The sequence below is a fragment of the Coregonus lavaretus genome (genome assembly GCF_964263955.1).
Source record: "Coregonus lavaretus genome assembly, chromosome: 13".
NCBI lineage: Eukaryota > Metazoa > Chordata > Actinopteri > Salmoniformes > Salmonidae > Coregonus > Coregonus lavaretus.
Genome location: NC_140000.1, coordinates 2,112,342 through 2,119,971, shown reverse-complemented (window position 1 = coordinate 2,119,971; position 7,630 = coordinate 2,112,342).

The window sequence follows — 7,630 nt, the reverse complement described above, 5'->3', positions numbered from 1 at the left end:
TCCTAATAAAATACAAAATCTAATGCTTGTACAGTGGGGAAAAAAAGTATTTAGTCAGCCACCAATTGTGCAAGTTCTCCCACTTAAAAAGATGAGAGAGGCCTGTAATTTTCATCATAGGTACACGTCAACGATGACAGACAAATTCAGAAAAAAAAATCCAGAAAATCACATTGTAGGATTTTTAATGAATTTATTTGCAAATTATGGTGGAAAATAAGTATTTGGTCACCTACAAACAAGCAAGATTTCTGGCTCTCACAGACCTGTAACTTCTTCTTTAAGAGGCTCCTCTGTCCTCCACTCGTTACCTGTATTAATGGCACCTGTTTGAACTTGTTATCAGTATAAAAGACACCTGTCCACAACCTCAAACAGTCACACTCCAAACTCCACTATGGCCAAGACCAAAGAGCTGTCAAAGGACACCAGAAACAAAATTGTAGACCTGCACCAGGCTGGGAAGACTGAATCTGCAATAGGTAAGCAGCTTGGTTTGAAGAAATCAACTGTGGGAGCAATTATTAGGAAATGGAAGACATACAAGACCACTGATAATCTCCCTCGATCTGGGGCTCCACGCAAGATCTCACCCCGTGGGGTCAAAATGATCACAAGAACGGTGAGCAAAAATCCCAGAACCACACGGGGGGACCTAGTGATTGACCTGCAGAGAGCTGGGACCAAAGTAACAAAGCATACCATCAGTAACACACTACGCCGCCAGGGACTCAAGTCCTGCAGTGCCAGACGTGTCCCCCTGCTTAAGCCAGTACATGTCCAGGCCCGTCTGAAGTTTGCTAGAGTGCATTTGGATGATCCAGAAGAGGATTGGGAGAATGTCATATGGTCAGATGAAACCAAAATAGAACTTTTTGGTAAAAACTCAACTCGTCGTGTTTGGAGGACAAAGAACACCATACCTACTGTGAAGCATGGGGGTGGAAACATCATGCTTTGGGCTGTTTTTCTGCAAAGGGACCAGGTCGACTGATCCGTGTAAAGGAAAGAATGAATGGGGCCATGTATCGTGAGATTTTGAGTGAAAACCTCCTTCCATCAGCAAGGGCATTGAAGATGAAACGTGGCTGGGTCTTTCAGCATGACAATGATCCCAAACACACCACCCGGGCAACGAAGGAGTGGCTTCGTAAGAAGCATTTCAAGGTCCTGGAGTGGCCTAGCCAGTCTCCAGATCTCAACCCCATAGAAAATCTTTGGAGGGAGTTGAAAGTCCGTGTTGCCCAGCGACAGCCCCAAAACATCACTGCTCTAGAGGAGATCTGCATGGAGGAATGGGCCAAAATACCAGCAACAGTGTGTGAAAACCTTGTGAAGACTTACAGAAAATGTTTGACCTGTGTCATTGCCAACAAAGGGTATATAACAAAGTATTGAGAAACTTTTGTTATTGACCAAATACTTATTTTCCACCATAATTTGTAAATAAATTCATAAAAAATCCTACAATGTGATTTTCTGGATTTTTTTTTCTCATTTTGTCTGTCATAGTTGACGTGTACCTATGATGAAAATTACAGGCCTCTCTCATCTTTTTAAGTGGGAGAACTTGCACAATTGGTGGCTGACTAAATACTTTTTTCCCCCACTGTATGTATTGATTATTGTCATGGGTCACAGTGCTGTGTTAATCTTCCTTGAGAAACGGATTTGCAGCATTCTAACACTCCTAACCTATTTTACACCGCATATTAGAAAGTCTAATTAATCTATGGATGTTGATTTACAGGACAGTGTAATTACCAATTGGCTATAAAATATTATATCTTCTTACTCTGTGAAAATAGCCTCCAACAGTGGCTCAATGAGGAGGATGGAAGTGCCTTCCAGACATGTATTACAGTCTTTGTCTATGAGGATGCCTCCCAAATCACACCCTATTTCCTATGTAGTGCACTACTTTTAATCAGAGCCCATTTCGGGAATAGGGTGGCATTTGGGGCACACTCTGGGTGAACCTGGGCTGGCTTGACTTCAGTGTCTTGTCCTGCGATGAGCACCAAACAGCTTGTACTGGACTATGCTCACTGTGAAGCCAATTTCATTGACACACAGGACACGTCTGAGAACCAATAGCTTTAGTGCCTGAACATGGATCGCGTCCCAAATGGCACCCTATCCCCGATATAGTGCACTACTTTTGACCAGAGCTCTATATGGGCCCTGGTCAAAAGTAGTGCACTATAAAGAGAATAGGGTGCCATTTGGGACATATCCCTCAGTCCCCTCAGATTCAGGGTCCTGTTCATTCTGCAGCCTCAGCAGATAGCTACCGTGTACAGTGAGATCTAACTAGATACAGCACCTGTAGTGTTTAGACCACTATCACTATTGATCTATATTAATTGAATCTTCAGATATACTACATATTACATCCACATACTGTCCATAATGTCTATACATCCCATCATATAAACATATATTGATACTCTGGACTCCGACATTGCTCGTCCTAATATGTCTATATTTCTTAATTCCATTCTTTTACTTTTAGATTTGTGTGTATTGTTGTGTATTGTTAGATATTACTGCACTGTTGGAGCTAGGAACTCAAGCATTTCACTACACCCACAATAACATCTGCTAAATATGTGTATGCAACCAATAACATTTTATTTGATACTGGTTGGAGGATTGTGCATTGATTTCGGGATGCAAATTGACTAACCCTTTGTGTATGGTATGTTGTATTTGTGACGCACTTTGATTAACTTGTGAATAAATGAATATTTGATTGTCTGATAGATGCTCAGTTTGATGCATTTTTGGATGCATTAAGATTTCCTTCTCCTCACAGCACAGCCAAGGAAGAATGTATTTCTGTATTGGATAGAGACGCTGAGTGGACACTGCAGAACGGAACTGCTGTAATTCCCAGGGCTCCAGGATAGCACAGCGCCAGCCTCCATCAGCACTTTACAAGACTTGCTGTTTTCTGCAGACTTCCTTCCAAAGCTCTAAGCCCAGCTCAGCCAGACATAAATAGCGCCAGATTTAACTAAGGATATCTACCTGTTAATTAATGTCCTTATTTACATTGTGTGGCTTCAGCTTTAGTGTCTTTAGTGGATGAGCAATACATATAGTCAATAGACGTTTGAATTAACCTTTTACATGCCACCATTGATGAGTGACCAATGTAGTATAAAATTAATGATGCATATTGGCATTGTTTGTGATTGAAGTCATTTGTGTACTGGTATATCATTTGTTCACTAAAATGACAATGTGTTGTTGTGTAAACACACAGAAACAGTAATTGTCTGAAACATCGAACCAATTATGTAATTTGATCCTTAGCTTTCCACCCTACTGTTGTGCCTCTACTTAGGTCAAAACAATGGGGTAGTGGTGACTCGTGTCTGTACATACATAAACAATGGGGTAGTGGTGACTTGTGTCTGTACATACATAAACAATGGGGTAGTGGTGACTCGTGTCTGTACATACATAAACAATGGGGTAGTGGTGACTCGTGTCTGTACATACATAAACAATGGGGTTGTGGTGACTCGTGTCTGTACATACATAAACAATGGGGTTGTGGTGACTCGTGTCTGTACATACATAAACAATGGGGTTAAGGTGACTCGTGTCTGTACATACATAAACAATGGGGTTAAGGTGACTCGTGTCTGTACATACATAAACAATGGGGTTGTGGTGACTCGTGTCTGTACATACATAAACAATGGGGTTGTGGTGACTCGTGTCTGTACATACATAAACAATGGGGTTGTGGTGACTCGTGTCTGTACATACATAAACAATGGGGTAGTGGTGACTCGTGTCTGTACATACATAAACAATGGGGTTGTGGTGACTCGTGTCTGTACATACATAAACAATGGGGTTGTGGTGACTCGTGTCTGTACATAAACAATGGGGTAGTGGTGACGCGTGTCTGTACATACATAAACAATGGGGTTGTGGTGACTCGTGTCTGTACATACATAAACAATGGGGTTGTGGTGACTCTTGTCTGTACATAAACAATGGGGTAGTGGTGACGCGTGTCTGTACATACATAAACAATGGGGTTGTGGTGATGCGTGTCTGTACATATATAAACAATGGGGTTGTGGTAACTCGTGTCTGTACATACACTACCAGTCAAAGGTTTGGACACACTTACTCATTCAAGGGTTTTTCTTTATTTTTGCTATTTTTTACATTGTAGAATAATAGTGAAGACATCAAATCTATGAAATAACACATCACAATCATGTAGTAACCAAAATAGAGTTAAACAAATCAAAATATATTTTATATTTGACATTCTTCAAATAGCCACCCTTTGCCTTGATGACATCTTTGCACACTCTTGGCATTCTCTCAACCAGCTTCATGAGGTAGTCACCTGGAATGCATTCAATTAACAGGTGTGCCTTCTTAAAAGTTAATTTGTGGAATTTATTTCCTTCTTAATGCGTTTGAGCCAATCAGTTTTGTTGTGACAAGGTGGGTGGGTGGAGGGGGGGGGGGTATACAGACGATAGCCCTATTTGGTAAAAGACCAAGTCCATATTATGGCAAGAACAGCTCAAATATGCAAAGAGAAACAACAGTCCATCATTACTTTAAGACATGAAGGTCAACACAGAACATTTCAAGATCTTTGAAAGTTTTTTCAAGTGCAGTCGCAAAAACCATCAAGCACTATGATGAAACTGGCTCTCATGAGGACCGCCACAGGAATGGAAGACCCAGAGTTACCTCTGCTGCAGAGGATAAGTTCATTAGAGTTACCAGCCTCAGAAATTGCAGCCCAAATAAATGCTTCACAGAGTTCAATTAACAGACACATCTCAACATCAACTGTTTAGACGAGACTGTGTGAATCAGGCCTTCATGGTCGAATTACTGCAAAGAAACTACTACTAAAGGACACCAATATGAAGAAGAGACCTGCTTGGACCAAGAAACACGAGCAATGGACATTAGAGCGGTGGAGGTTTGTCCTTTGGTCTGGAGTCCAAATTTGAGATTTTTGGTTCCAACTGCCTTGGCTTTGTGAGACGCGGTGTGGGTGAACGGATGATCTCCGCATGTGTATTTCCCACCGTAAAGCATGGAGGAGGAGGTGTTATGGTGTGGGGGTGCTTTGCTTGTGACACTGTCTGTGATTTATTTAGAATTTAAGGCACACTTAACCAGCATGGCTACCACAGCATTCTGCAGCGATACACCATCCCATCTGGTTTGGGCTTAGTGGGACTATCATTTGTTTTTCAACAGGACAATAACCCAACACACCTCCAGGCTGTGTAAGAGCTATTTGACCAAGAAGGAGAGTGATGGAGTGCTGCATCAGATTGTCACGCCCTGGCTCTGGGGACAATGTTATGTTGAGCCAGGGTGTGTATTCTATGTTTGATTTTCTATGTTGGGCTGAGTGACTCCCAATCAGAGGCAACGAGTGACAGCTGGTTGTCTCTGATTGGGAGCCATATTTAACTATCTGTCTTTTCACTTTGTGTTGTGGTTTCTTGTTCATTTCGGTTCGTGTTAAACCGTAGACGTCACGTTATCGTTTATTGTTTTTGATCGTGTGATCAGTAAAATAAAAGGATATGTTCACTTTCAACGCTGCGCCTTGGTCCACTCTGTTAGACGATCGTGACAGAAGAAACCACCAAGACAGGACCAAGCAGCGTGAAGAGGAGAGTGGATGGACCTGGGATCAGTTGAGTAGGAGTCTCGACTGGGCCAAGCCAAGAGAAGAGGAGAGAGGTTGGACTTTGGAGCAGTGGGGTGAGAGTCTGGCGAGAACGATGGAGGCCTGGCCCACGGGGAGGAGAGACCCCCAGAAAATTTTTAGGGGGGGGCTCACGACGTCGGACCAGCAGGAGGCCGCGATAGAGCGGCCCAGCGGGTTGCCAGAGGAGGCCGCCAGGTTACGGGGGCCACTGGTCGAAGAGGGGATGGAGGATGTAGAGGCACGGCGAGAGGTACTGGGGTGTGTTACCAGTCCGGTCCGGCCCGTTCCAGATCCCGAGGTAGAGCCAGTGGTGTGTGTCCCCAGTACGGTCCGGCCTGTTCCAGCCCCTCGCACCAAGTGTACGGTGCGCGTCGCCAGCCCAGCCCGGCCTGTCCCTGCTCCACGCACCAAGCCTACGGGGTGCGTCGCCAGCCCAGTCCGGCCCATCCAAGCTCCCCGCACCAAGCCAGTGGTGTGCGTCATCAGTCCGGCACGGCCCGTGCCTGCTCTCCGCACCAAGTCTGTGGTGCGTTTCGTCAGCCCTGTCCGGCCCGTTCCTGCTCTCCGCACCAAGCCTACGGTGTGCGTCGCCAGCCCAGCCCGGCCAGTCCCTGCTCCACGCACCAAGCCTACGGGGTGCGTCGCCAGCCCAGTCCGGCCCATCCAAGCTCCCCGCACCAAGCCAGTGGTGTGCGTCATCAGTCCGGCACGGCCCGTGCCTGCTCTCCGCACCAAGTCTGTGGTGCGTTTCGTCAGCCCTGTCCGGCCCGTTCCTGCTCTCCGCACCAAGTCTGTGGTGCGCGTCGCCAGCCCAGTCCGGTCCATTCCTGCTCCACGCACCAAGCCAGGGGTGCGTATCGTCAGTCCGGCTCCGGCCAGACCGGACCAGGGGTACTTTGGGGGGTTGGAGAGGGAGTGGGGATCAGGCCCGGAGCCGGATCTGCCGCCAAGGCGGAGTGCCCACCCGGTCCCTCCCCTGTGGGATTTAGTTGGCGCGGTCGGAGTCCGCGCCTTTAGGGGGGGGTACTGTCACGCCCTGGCTCTGGGGACAATGTTATGTTGAGCCAGGGTGTGTATTCTATGTTTGATTTTCTATGTTGGGCTGAGTGACTCCCAATCAGAGGCAACGAGTGACAGCTGGTTGTCTCTGATTGGGAGCCATATTTAACTATCTGTCTTTTCACTTTGTGTTGTGGTTTCTTGTTCATTTCGGTTCGTGTTAAACCGTAGACGTCACGTTATCGTTTATTGTTTTTGATCGTGTGATCAGTAAAATAAAAGGATATGTTCACTTTCAACGCTGCGCCTTGGTCCACTCTGTTAGACGATCGTGACACAGATGACCTGGCCTCCACAATCCCCCGACCTCAACCCAATTGAGATGCTTTGGGATGAGTCGGACCGCAGAGTGAAGGAAAAGCAGCCAACAAGTGCTCAGCATATGTGGGAACTCCTTCAAGACTGTTGGAAAAGCATTCCAGGTGAAGCTGGTTGAGCGAATGCTATTTGAAGAACCTCAAATATAAAATATATTTTGATTTGTTTAACACTTTTTTGGTTACTACCTGATTCCATATGTGTTATTTCAAAGTTTTGATGTCTTCACTATTATTCTACAATGTAGAAAATAGTAAAAATAAAGAAAAACCCTGGAATGAGTAGGTGTGTCAAAACCTCTGACTGGTACTGTACATAAACAATTAGTTGTTGTGACTGGTGTCTGTACACATAACCAATGGGTTGTTGTGACTGGTGTCTGTACACATAACCAATGGGTTGTTGTGACTCGTGTCTGTACACATAACCAATGGGTTGTTGTGACTCGTGTCTGTGCACATAACCAATGGCTACTGATCCTTTCCATGTGAGTGCCCATCAGATAGTATCAGTGACTGGCTTGTCTCTCCT